Raw genomic sequence first — 12,787 nt, 5'->3', positions numbered from 1 at the left:
GGCGTCGCTTTCCAGTCTGATGAACCGAGAAGCAATGTTGATGGCTTTTTCATTCCACTTCAGAATTCAATAGCCGCAGTGGGCACTGCAGCCACATGACCTCCAGATGTCCTTTGAAGGAACTGCTCCTCCTGTAGGCGATGGGCTGGGAAGTGGTGATGCCTGGCCTGGGGGTGGGGAGTGGGGTGCTGGATTGGGGCCCATGGTTGAGCTCCAGGGCCTTGTCTTCCTTTGGGATTTCAGACTAGGTGTCCTACCAGGATGGTAGGAGAAACGGCTCAGATTCTTGGATGATGGGCAGGACAGTGGTTAAACGAGATGACAGAATGAACAATTTGCAGAAGTCCTCCCTGCAGGTTCTGTCACGGATGGTCCCCAACATGGGAATCTCCTAAGAGGCCTCTCAGACTTATGAACTGAAACACATGTAATACGATCGAGTGGACATGAATGCATTGTGTATCTTTGTATGTCTCATCCTAGCATCAGACCCAACACAGGACACAGCTCAGTGGGAGTTCATTCATTCTGCCTCTGAATAGCTACTTTGCTAGTCCTGGACCTAGGTGTTGTCCCTTAGCTCCTTTCATTCAAGGCTGGCACTCTACCACTTGAGCTACAGCACCACTTGTGGCTTTTTCTGTAATTAATTGAAGATGAGAGTCTTGAGGACGTTTCTGTCTGGGCCATTTCTGTCTGGGCTGGCTTTGAACTGTGATCCTCAGATTTTATCTTCCTGAGTAGCTAGGATGACAGATATGAACCACTGGTACCTGGCTTTTTTTTTTGCCAGCCCTGGGTTTGAGCTCAGGGCCTGAGCACTGTCCTTGGATTTTCTCAAGGCTAGAGCTCTACCACTTGAGCCTCAGCACCATTTCCGGCTTTTTTCTATGTATGTGGTACTGAGGAATCGAACCCGGGTCTTCATGCATGCTAGGCAAGCACTTTAACCACTAGGCCAAACTCCCGGCCCTGCTTTTTAATTTTTAAAGTATTTCATAGGAAAATTTCCAACGTGTACAAAAAGTAGGACAATTATATAATAAACTTCCAGGCACTAATCCCGTGGCTTCCACAGTCATTAACATTTACAGGTCTGGGTCCAGATCTTCTCCCAAGCTTTTATTTCTATAATAATTTAAAGCAAATAAGATATTCTAGCATTTTACTCACAAGTACATTAGTATGCATCAATAACAGATAAAGACATTTAAAGGCCACATCGACATTTGACAATAATTTCTTATGTCTCATCTGTTGCTTAGTGAGTGTTCAACATTCTATATTTGCCTTAGAAATATAGTTATGGCTTTTTTTTCAGAGCAAGATTCAAATTCCTTACATTGTAACTATAGTAATGGTTTAGGACCATCAGTTACAATAGCGAATATCCTTTTCTCTACATGCTTATTTGTCTTACAGATGCCCCATATTCTGGATTTGACTGATGATAATCATATTTCTTCCCAACATCATACTCTGTGCCCTTTATTTCAAACTATATGTGTCCTTTACATACAGCCAGAGGCATTACTTGTCTTCTTGTGGTTGAAAATAGTGATTACCAAAGGATGCACATTTCAAGTTATTTATTCATAGGTGTTCTCCTATTAAAAACCATTTGAGGGGCTAGTAGCATGGTAGAGTGCTTGCCTAGCATTCATGAAGACCCAGGTTCGATTCCTCAGTATCATATATATGGAAAACAGCTGTGCTGTGCTCAAGTGGTAGAGCTCTAGCCTTGAGGAATGCCCAAGGACAATGCTCAGGCCCTGAATTCAAGCCCTAGGTCTGGCAAAACAAAAAACAAAAACATTTGATGCTGGGTGCCGGTGGCTCATACCTGTAACCCTAGCTACTCAGAAGGCTGAGATGAGAGGATCTCAGGTCTCACACATGTTAGGTAAACATCCTGCATTGAGGAAGGCTTTCATGTGGTAGGCAAACTAAATCCCTAGCTTATAACCTCTGATTTTTTTTAAAGCTCCCTGCTTTCAAGATACAAAAAAGTGCCTGTAGTTTCTCTTGCTCATCTCCTAATGAGCCCTAAAATCCAGCACTTCCCAGGTAGCCATACTTACTTTTCATAGGGAATTGCATATAGAAACAATTCATTATGAATGGGCTGGGACACTAATAGTCAATGTTTGGAAACACACACCGTTTTAGTAAAAAGAACATAAGTCCTGGATCCAGGCCGATATATTCTTGGTTCAGATAAAAGTTACTCCTTAAAAAAATGTGTTTTGATTTTCTATTTGCTTGTGTTTTCACTTAGGTACAACGTGACACAAGCCTTGTATGTGTGTGATATCTATTTATATGTGTGAAGGGACAATTTAAAACTAAAAATAACAACACCGTTATTAACATAAAGATTAATAGAAATAACTGAAGTTTTTTTTCCCCTGTTGGCATACATCCCACTCTGAATATGAATCCAAATATTTACATGGAAACCACTCAAGTTTGGTCTCTGAAGGATTGTGCTGGTAATTTTTTTTTGTTTGTTTTTGGGTTTTTTTTGCCAGTCATGGGCTTGAGCTCAGGGCCTGAGCACTGTCCTTGGACTTTCTCAAGGCTGGAGCTCTACCACTTGAGCCTCAGCACCACTTCCGGCTTTTTTCTATGTATGTGGTACCAAGGAATCGAACCCGGGTCTTCATGCATGCTAGGCAAGCACTTTAACCACTAGGCCAAACTCCCGGCCTGTGCTGGTAATTTTACACACAAGTCAGATGCTCTTTTTTTTGTCTCTACAACCTTCACCTGTATCCTTCCAGCCTTTCAGTGCTGATGTTAAGTACTTGAAGTTAGCAGCTGGTCTAAAAGTTAATAAGGAACCTTGCCCCACCCCAGTTCTTCCCTGACCTCAGATTCTACTCAGTAATAGGATCCCCTAGCACCCTGGCACTTGTGTCTAGTTGATGATCCTTTGGGGGGATTCCTGCACTCTCTTCCTATGTGGTAGTCTGTTAGAAGGACTTTTTGGGGGGATTCCTGCACTCTCTTCACGTGTAGTGGTCTGTTAGAAGGACTTGGCAGAACTTAGCCAAGTCCTGTGGTTAATTTAATGTCATGTCCTTACTATATAGGACACACACAACCAGAGGAGAGTAGGGTACAAAGGTTGGGGAGTGCCCCAAGTGTGGGAGTGCCTGTCCTCGTGGGGCAGGCCAACTTGCCACCCATTGATATGTCTTCCAATCAGTGAGGTCCCTGTTTATGAAGGTTTCATTACAATCACCATTGACCCACCAATCAAATCAATGGCCAGTCGATTGAATTCAACCTCCAGACTCCTTCACTTCCCTGGAGGCCCAGTGGCTGAAAAAATCCAAGCCCTCTAGTTATCTGGACTTTTTTCCCCCCTACTGACCAGTGTCCATCCCCAAATCATCTCTATCACTTGGGCCACACCTCTACTTCCAAGTTACATGGATTCTAATTCAACCGACCTGAACTGGGCTATGGACATTTCTATCACTGAAAATGTACTCAGGCAATTGTTTGCTAGATGATGAAGGTTGCAGTTAGAAGTGTTCACAGACAAGTGTGCGTGTGTGTGTGTGTGTGTGTGTGTGTGTGTGTGTGTGTTCTCTGTCAGTTGAGAGGACCCTGAAGAAATAACAGTGTAATAACAAGCCCTCCTGGAGAGTCAGCATCCTGGTTTTAGGTAAAATCTGGAGTCTTAAAATGCCAGAAAATAGAGAAGCAGCAAAGACCAGTCCCCACTCTGAGGGGGGTTGGGGGGGCTAGGCAGGTCAAAAGCATATAGAAGTCGACTGGACAAACTTCTGATGGCTGAGGCTAGAAGAATTGTTCAACCTAAACATCAAGTAGAGTTGGATGGTAGCCCAGTGTATAAAATAAAATATCTACAAGTGCATACTGTTTAGGTAAATCATTTAAATAAAAATCTTCCATAAAGAAGAAATCTTAAATAATTTACTTGGACATTCTTTATTCAAGGAGGGAGATAGCTAGTTCTGACTGCCTTCAGTGTGTGAGGAAACCTGAAAAGCCAAGTTTACCACCACCAGCCATAATTTCTTTTCTTTTTTTTGTGGGGGGGTCTGGTGCTTGAACCCAGGACCTTGTCCTTGCTGGGTGAATACTTTGCCATTAAGCGACACCCAGCCCTACCAGCCATAATTTCATGTGGACTACATGGACCCTACATAGCACAGTACAGCGCTGTACCTTAGTGTGCTTTTCCTCTAAAAGACTCAGTGTCATCAGGAGAATAAATGCATGGAGGCTTGGAACCTTCCAAAACCTATTTGACCAGTAGCACTATTCAAACTGTCAAGGTGATCTCAAACAAGTCAGAGAAACAGCGATGTGGAGACCTGACGGCGAAATATACTTTCCAGGCCCTACATGGGAATCTCAGCATGGAGAAAGGACGTCCAGTGAACCCAGAGGTAGCTAAAATTCAGTAACATGTCACTATGGGCTTATTAGTTGTGATGAGTGCTAGTGCAAGATAGTAAAAATAAGAAGACCCATGCCCAGGCTGTATGGAGACCCTGTCGTCTTTCCAGGACTTTTTTTTTTCTTCTTCTCGTTCTGTGAATTTAAACTTGTCTTACAATGAAGAGTTTCTAGTTAAAAGAAAATGCTCTTCTTTTGCAGAGTCTCAGCTGAATGGAAAGGGAGAAAATGACTCATTATACCACCCTGTTCCCAAACCCATTCACTATGTTCCTAAGTAGAAATTGGATTATCTAACTGTTACACCGGAGGTGTGACTTTCTAATAGACTTAACATTTTTTCAGGTGGTATTTACATCTTAAAAGAGGCTCTTTACTCAAATCTCAAAAAAAATACCCAGGAGAGGGATTTCTGAGCAGAGCCTTTTGAAGCTGTATGCCTGTGATGCCATAGGCCATCTAGGGAGGGCAGGCGGACAAAACCACAGAGCTCCACCCACTTTCCAACAGGCTTCTGAGCTCTGCCTAGGCAAAAGGTACTGGCCTTTGCACAATATACTTAATTAAAATTTCAACGGACTATCGAAGTAGAGACAGAACTCAGTGCATGGGAGGGAAGATGGTGAATGATACCAGACAGATCAGGGTTTAATTATGAGGGCAACAATTACACCTTTATAGCTTGGGTGTTGCTGTGTGATGCTTGGGTCTTGCTGGTTCCTAGGTACCTTATTGTGTGTGTTCGAGTGGCAGTAAGTGTGAACTTTAGTCACAACTCTACTTCAGGCTTTCTGTGGTTAGCTGGTGGTAAGGATCTGATGGCTTTTTCCGGCCCATGCTGGCTTCAAATCATGATCCTCAGATCTCAGCCTCCTGAGTAGTTAAGATGACCGGCCTTACAAGGGATAATGATAAGATGTATTATGCCTAAGTGACATAATACACACAAAATACCAAATATAGTATCTAACACACAGAGCATGCTTGAAAAGGTGATGGTTGTGATTTATTACTAGCACCACCGCTATCACCATTATCCACCTCTTCTTCACTGGCTCTTTCATTCAGAGCTGAGGACAAGTTACTAGCATTCCTAAGCTTCATTTACTCATGTAAAAGGCATAGGGGTGGGGGCAGGGGTGGGAGTGGTGTAAAAGTGGAGGTTCTATACACCATTCCTGTGATGATTGCCAAAGAAATGCTTCTGCTGTGGGGTTTTCACTAGTGTAAGGGCACACATGTTTTTGTCTATTTCTACCTAACATCTCTATCAATCTGTCCATCCATCCATCCATCCGTCCATCTATCTAATCTATTGTTATCATATCTGTCTGTTGCCTCTATTTCTATCCTTTATTAATCTATCTGCACATCTATCCTGTTTGTTTCTTTGTCTCTGTTTAATATTTAAACGCACAAGTCCAAGTTATCCTAGGCCTGGTTAAGAAAGCAGAACTGCACTGGAATGTGTTGTTACTAATAACGGCAAGGAACGCTTACATGATTTCACATGAATTCTTGGTTTTGAAAAGGCGCTGAGAGATTTGTGTCTCAGAGGAGATTTTCAGATAGTGCATACACATAAAGGGAACTTTACTCTGCAGTAATTTAAGGGATTTTTTAAAAAAATTTGTTTTGGATATATATATATATATAATATATATAGTTTGTTTGGCCTAGAGTTGGTGATTTGAATTGTGATCGTATACATCTCAGACTCCTTCCTGAGTATCTAGGGAAGATTTTCAGGTTTCTCCTTCTACCTTGAACACATTTTTACACACACACACACACACACACACACACACTTACTCTCTAGAGATATATCATCCCAAACTATAAGTCCCAAGTTAGTCCATGTCATCTTTGTCATTCATGTCTCTGCTACACTCTCATTCTTGCCTTTTTTTTTGTTTCGGTCTGTGCAAGGTAAAATCTTATTCAACATTGGTTTTGCTCTCTAGAGTGTAACATCATTCTTGAAATATAATAAGTGCATAATAAATATTTTTTTAGGAGAATGATAAAAACAACTAGTTTATGTGTGCCATTTCATTTGTTGTGAGAATGGCTTTCAGAGTGTTGCATTAAAATCTCCTTTGCATCAGCACATAGGGTAGTGGGCATTGTCTTATTTCAACACCAGAAATGAGCTGCCTCATGAATAAATAACTTATTTTTTTTTAATTTTGTCTATGGATAGTGAGAGTTAAATAATGTATTCGTTTTCTCCTTTTGTTTGGGTTTTAAGCAAGCCAGAGGGAAATTTAGCATTGAATTCAAGCTGTTTATGTTCATTAACCAAAATCCATTTATTCAGCAAACATTTATCGAGTGCTTTCTGTGTGGAAAACAGTCCCAGGCAGTAGAGATTCAGGAGTAAGCAAACCAGATAAAACATCTCCTAAAGGAGCAAAAAGTCCTCAGGTAGCTGTCAGACAAAGAATCATAAATATGTCTCCCAATTGAATATTCATACGAGCTATAGAAACTTAGTCCATTGGTTTGTGCAAAGCTGAAATAGGAAGATTACGTATGGCCAGAGTGTTTCATGAGGGTTATCTAAATACAGAGCAGAAGTGAACTGTAGGAAAAAAAAACAAAGGGAAGAAAATCTCACACTAAAGCATGAGCAACTTCTCCAGTAGAAAGAAGTAGCCTAAATAGGAAGAATCATTAGTCCAATAAAGATGAGGAGGGATGGTTGGGAAAGGTGGACAGACAGGGCTCAGAGATGGTATACAAGGCCTCTTACTATTCTTTTTAAATTTTGAATTTATGCAGGGGTCAATGGAAAGCCATGAGTAGATTTTAAGGAAGATTACTTTTCTTCTTCTTCTTCTTCTTCTTCTTCTTCTTCTTCTTCTTCTTCTTCTTCTTCTTCTTCTTCTTCCTTCTTCTTCTTCTTCTTCTTCTTCTTCTTCTTCTTCTTCTTCTTTCTTCTTTTCATAATGTCAAAGAGAAAATAAAGGGAAAAGGAACTCAGTCGGTGGGAGAAAATGTATAGTGCAACCACTAAACAGATCTACCATATGATTCTGCTATACCACTCTTGGATGTACATCTGTCTATGTATCTTTTCCTTTCCTTTTTTTTGTGGGTCATGGGGCTTGAACTCAGCCTGGGCACTGTCCTTTAGCTGAAGTCTACTGCCCTTCCCCTGGGCCTGGGTGCTGTCCCTGAGCTCTTCAGCACAAGGCTACTGTCCTACCCTTGAGCCACAGCCCCACTTCCCATTTTCTAGAGGTTAACTGGAGATAAGAGTCTCAGGCCCTTTTGTGCCTGGGCTGTCTTTGAACCTTGATCCTCAGATCTCAGCCTCCTGAGTAGCTGAGTAGCTAGGATTACAGGCGTGAGTCACTGCCTGGCTTGCCTATGTATCTATGAGATACTTTCACAACCATGTTGAAAGCAGCACTATTTGTGAATATGGTGGCTAATCAAAACTAGGGAGCCCAGTCACAGACGGTTGATAAAGAAGAGGTTGTGCGTACATAGACAGCGGAGAATTATTCATTCATAAAGAAGAATGGATTTGTCATTTACTGGAAAATTGGTGTTGCTGCCAATCATCGTGGTGAGATAAGCCAGATTCAGAGAGACAAATATTATGCATCTCTACTCCAATGCAGAATCTAGACCAATAATAGTAATAATAAAAAAAAGTGGGGATGTTGAGGCTGGCACAGTGAATCTTGTGGTAGAGCATCTGGGTAGTAAGTGCCAGGCCTTGATGCCAAATCTCAGTACTGTCAATAAAATAGAATAATATAATAATTTGCTGGGTGTCCTTCAGAGGTAGGCGATCTCTGTTTATCTCTTACTGTTTGTAAACCAAATTATAGCATGGTGCTTCTCTTGTTCTTCACCTTGTTCTTTTCATTAGCGATATAAACTTGGAGAACATTCTGTGTCAGAACACAGAAGCCTGGAGTCATTTCTTTCAGGAATTGTAGTGGGCTGTGATGCTTGCATGGGGTCTTGCTTACTCACCTTAGGGTTTTTCCTCTGATTCTGCCTCTCCAGCTGTACCCTAAATGGTGGACATAGCGTAGAAGGTAAACAATGAACACCAGTGTATGAAGTCTCATGTGTCCTGGGAGAGTTCACCTGCCATGGTACTTCTGGGATCTGGGATTCATACACTCAGAGAGAGAATTCTATTTTTGCTTATGTTATCCCCTGAAACCCAGTCAGCATTGAATATTCAATTTGCAATGGCCGGAGAATCTTGGCTGAAACTCTTAGTTCATCTCAACATGGCAGAATTCCCAAGCCAATTTCAGAACATTTTGTAGGTTATCAAGGGACCCATTATGACTTTATGAAAAGCACTCCAAACTTGGGTCCACACACTCTTTATTGATTGAATGGAAAGCTTAATAATATTCTATGGCTTGAAACTAAACCAGCCCTGAATTAGCTTTGAGCTCAAAGGCAACAGTGATAGTGCTTTGTAGATAGACGTCTTAATCTTGGAGCGATTTAATTATCTTTTTCTAAGTCAGGGTTTAATGGGAACAGAAGGTCTGAAACACTTGGTGTGTAGCAAGGTGAACAGCTGACACTCTTTCGAGATAAAGAGCTGCTTCAGATTGAGAGGCTCCAGGGAGAATCTTGGCTCTTCCCCACCTCCACCCTCACCTCAGCTCCTGCTTAGCCAGGCCTCACTGCCAGATGCATCTTGGAGCAGAGTCAGGACAGGGTGCTGGCCTTTCCCTAGACAGTCTCCCTGGACTCCTCTTCATCCATTCCAGAGGACAAATTCCCCATGGCCAGAGTTTAAGGAGCGATACACTTGGCCCCAAATCGGATGGAACGCCATACTTCTCACTTGATTATCTAAAGCCAGGTACATGGGGCTTCAAAGCCTGCTTTTCCTCTGATAGGAATATATCACCGAAGGACAACAAACACCCAGATTTAGTTGTTGTTTCATCTTTAGATAGTTGTACAAAAAGGTTGCCATTTAACTCAGCAATTTATGAATATACACTATTATTTTGATCAGTGTCACCCCTTTCCTATCCTTACCCTCTTCATTTTGTAGGATATCCATTAGAATCTTTTTTTCCATATATTTTAATTGTAATTAATAGAAGGGTTACATTATATTCACCAGATAGATGGTGCATTACTTCATAAACATTGATACCCTTTCTCATGTCACAGTCCCCATTTCCCTCCCCCTTCCCCCCCACCGCTCATCTTGATTTCCCCCCTTCCCTATCCAATTTCAAATAACCAATTAAGCATATATGAAATATATCAGATAACAAGGTGAAATATTGTAACGATATGAGATAACCAAGGGACAAAAGAGATGAGAGATAACATAGTACATTATGGACAACAATCACTCATATGGCTTTTGTTTCTATATCCTGGAGGTCCTTACATTTAGTGTCATACTATATGACCTTATGTATCTAGATTTTTTTTTTCTATTGTAAATCTCTGCTAGGAGAGCCCAAGGTTTCTACTGATTATGACAAATGAGGGAAACCATTGTTCCTTTGAGTCTGGCTTACTTCACTTAATAAGATTTTTTTCTAAGTCTTTCCATTTCCTTACAAATGGGGCGATGTCGTTCTTTCTGACAGCAGCATAGAATTCCATTGTGTATAAATACCACATCTTGTTGATCCACTCATCAACTGAGGGGCATCTGGGTTGGTTCCATATCTTTGCTATGGTAAATAGTGCTGCAATGAACATTGTTGTGCTAGTGGGTTTAGTATGTCCTTGTTTCTGGACAGTTGGATAAATGCCAAGTAGTGGAATTGCTGGGTCATAGGAGAGCTCTATGTCTTTTGAAGAACTGCCATACTGCTTTCCATAGTGGTTGAAGGAGTTTGCACTCCCACCAACAGTGTAGTAGTGATCCCTCCTGGCTACCTCCCCTCCAGCATTTGTTGTTATTAGATTTCTTGATCCTGGCCATTCTAAGTGGAGTGAGGTAGAATCTTAAAGTTGTTTTGATTTGCATTTCTTTTATGACCAGAGGTGTTGAGCATTTCTTCATGTGTCTATAGGCCATTTTTATTTCTTCTTCAGAGAAGACTCTCTTTAAGTCTTTGGCCCATTTTTTTAATGGAAAGGTTGTTTCTTTGGAGATTAGTTTTGGAGTCATTCCATTTTTTGAGCTGTTGATATATTTTAGATATGAGGCCTTTGTCCATTGTTCCATTCGACTCTTGACTGCATTCACCCCATCTTCTCCTCTTCGTTCTTCTATCTATCCTTCTTCCCTGATTCCACCCCACCCATTTTGAGTACCTGCTTTCTGGTGTTTTATTTTGCTGAACTTCTAAGTTTTCCTTTTGAGGTCTCCCTCAAATCTATTATATTTCAGTTAATAGGTTTGTATGTAATTGCATACCACTCAATGCCTGCTCTTATGAGTTTGTAAGCTAAATCTAGCGTTCACATAAAAGGGCAAGCATGAATCCTTTTTCTCTCAGGGCCTAATTTACCTAAGATAATTTTCCCCCAAGTCTTTCCATTTCTTTACAAATGGTACAATATCGTTCTTTCTAATGGTTGGATAAAATTCCGTTGTGTGTATATATACCACATTTTCTGGATCCATTTGTCCACTGAGGGGCATCTGGACTGATTCCTTACCTTGGCCATAGTGAATAGTGCTGCCATAAACATGGCTGTGCTGGTGGCTTTTACTGTATCCTGGTTTGTAATCATTTAGTTAAAGGCCCAGAAGAGGAACTGCTTAAAAATTATCCTCAATTAGTCATACAACATGTACCACTATTCAACATGTCATCTTGAGAGTACAAGGAATCTCCATCAAGGTGTCCCCTTTTGGTTAATGAGCCACCATGAAGCACTGTATTTGATTTTGTCTGGCGTCCATGACTAAAAGTCTTAGACTTTGTCCTTTATTGTCTAAAGAGCTGGAGGTTGAGATGAGACCAAGTGTTTGGCATGAAGTGGGCATTGACTGTGACTTACTCTGTTTTCCTGGCATCCTATCTTTGGAGAAAGTCGAATTGAGGGGCCAATATCAACGTCTTCACCCAGAGCTGCTCAGGCAGGCCTTCTAATAATGAATTCCTAATTCCCACCCCCGCTGGATCTGAATTCCAAAACACAGAGCATGGATTTAGGCCTGCTGTGCTTACTGGGACCCCAGGCCCCAGATCAGTGTCTAATAGAGGGTATAATGGCACTCTCAACAGAGTCAGTCTGTAGATAGACCATTTCTTCTTTCCAACTTATTTTGTTGACCATTTGCTGGATGCTGGAACCCATCCAAGATCTAATATTTGATAATACTCAGATAAATACTCCCAGATTCCTTGGAGTTCAGAGAGCCATGAGATGGTTGTCCAGATTCTGAGAGGTTAAGCTCCGTAATGCCCTGAGCCCCATGCTTAAGGCATCATAATCACTTATTCAAAATATTTTAATCAAGTTCATTTATATATATATATATAATGTACATATAATTCATGACCATAAACCTCATCAGCCAAATTGTCTGAAAAGCTATTCTCTTTTTTTTGGGGGGGGGTGATTATCAAGGCTTATTTAGGAAGTTAAAAAGAGTGAATATTGACTATTTCCATTCTCATCAGAACAATCCCAATTCCTTTTGAATGCCTCTGATTAACTAGGAGATAGAGTATGTATAATGGAGTAGAGGAAAAAAATCACAAAGATTAATATTTCAGGATATTATCTCATCATAAATGAATGTATCATAATTTACTTAATCACTCTTCAATCACTGGACATTTAGAATACTTCCAGTTTTTAGTTATTAAAATGACATTGTGATTAACATGGCTAAAAACCCTTCTATAATTTGGATGACTTCAGATAAATGACCAGAATTAGAAATTCCCGATCAAATAATACAAAATAAGGAAGGCATGCAAAATGTTAATGGACAGTACTTTAAGAGTTTCCTTTCCTGGGTTAGATATAAACTATCCTGCTCTATCAGGTAGCAAAATTTCAAGCATAAGACCAGGGTCAGATTCTTAAAAATATTTCCACATGTTTACTCGTAATATTCTTAGTGTTGACTAAGAGATTTCCTGGTAGGTTTTATTGTGTAGTGTATATCCTGGTACTGAGGCTTGAACTCTGGAACTCATGCTCTTGCTTTGCTTTTTTTCCACTTAAATCTGACAGTGCTACCACTTGAGCCATACCTCTACTTCTGACTTTGTGTGGGCTAATTGGAAATGAGTGTCTCATGGACTTTTCTTCCTGGGCTGGTTCTTTGAACTAGGATCCTCAGATCTCAGCTTTCTGAGTAGCTAAGGTTACACTGGTGAGTCACCAGTGTCTGTCCCTGTTAGCTTGTTGCTGTCTGAATTTC

The sequence above is a fragment of the Megascapheus bottae genome, unplaced genomic scaffold (genome assembly GCF_031878675.1).
Source record: "Megascapheus bottae isolate mThoBot1 unplaced genomic scaffold, mThoBot2.hap1 HAP1_SCAFFOLD_53, whole genome shotgun sequence".
NCBI lineage: Eukaryota > Metazoa > Chordata > Mammalia > Rodentia > Geomyidae > Megascapheus > Megascapheus bottae.
Note: the sequence above shows the minus strand (reverse complement) of the source record.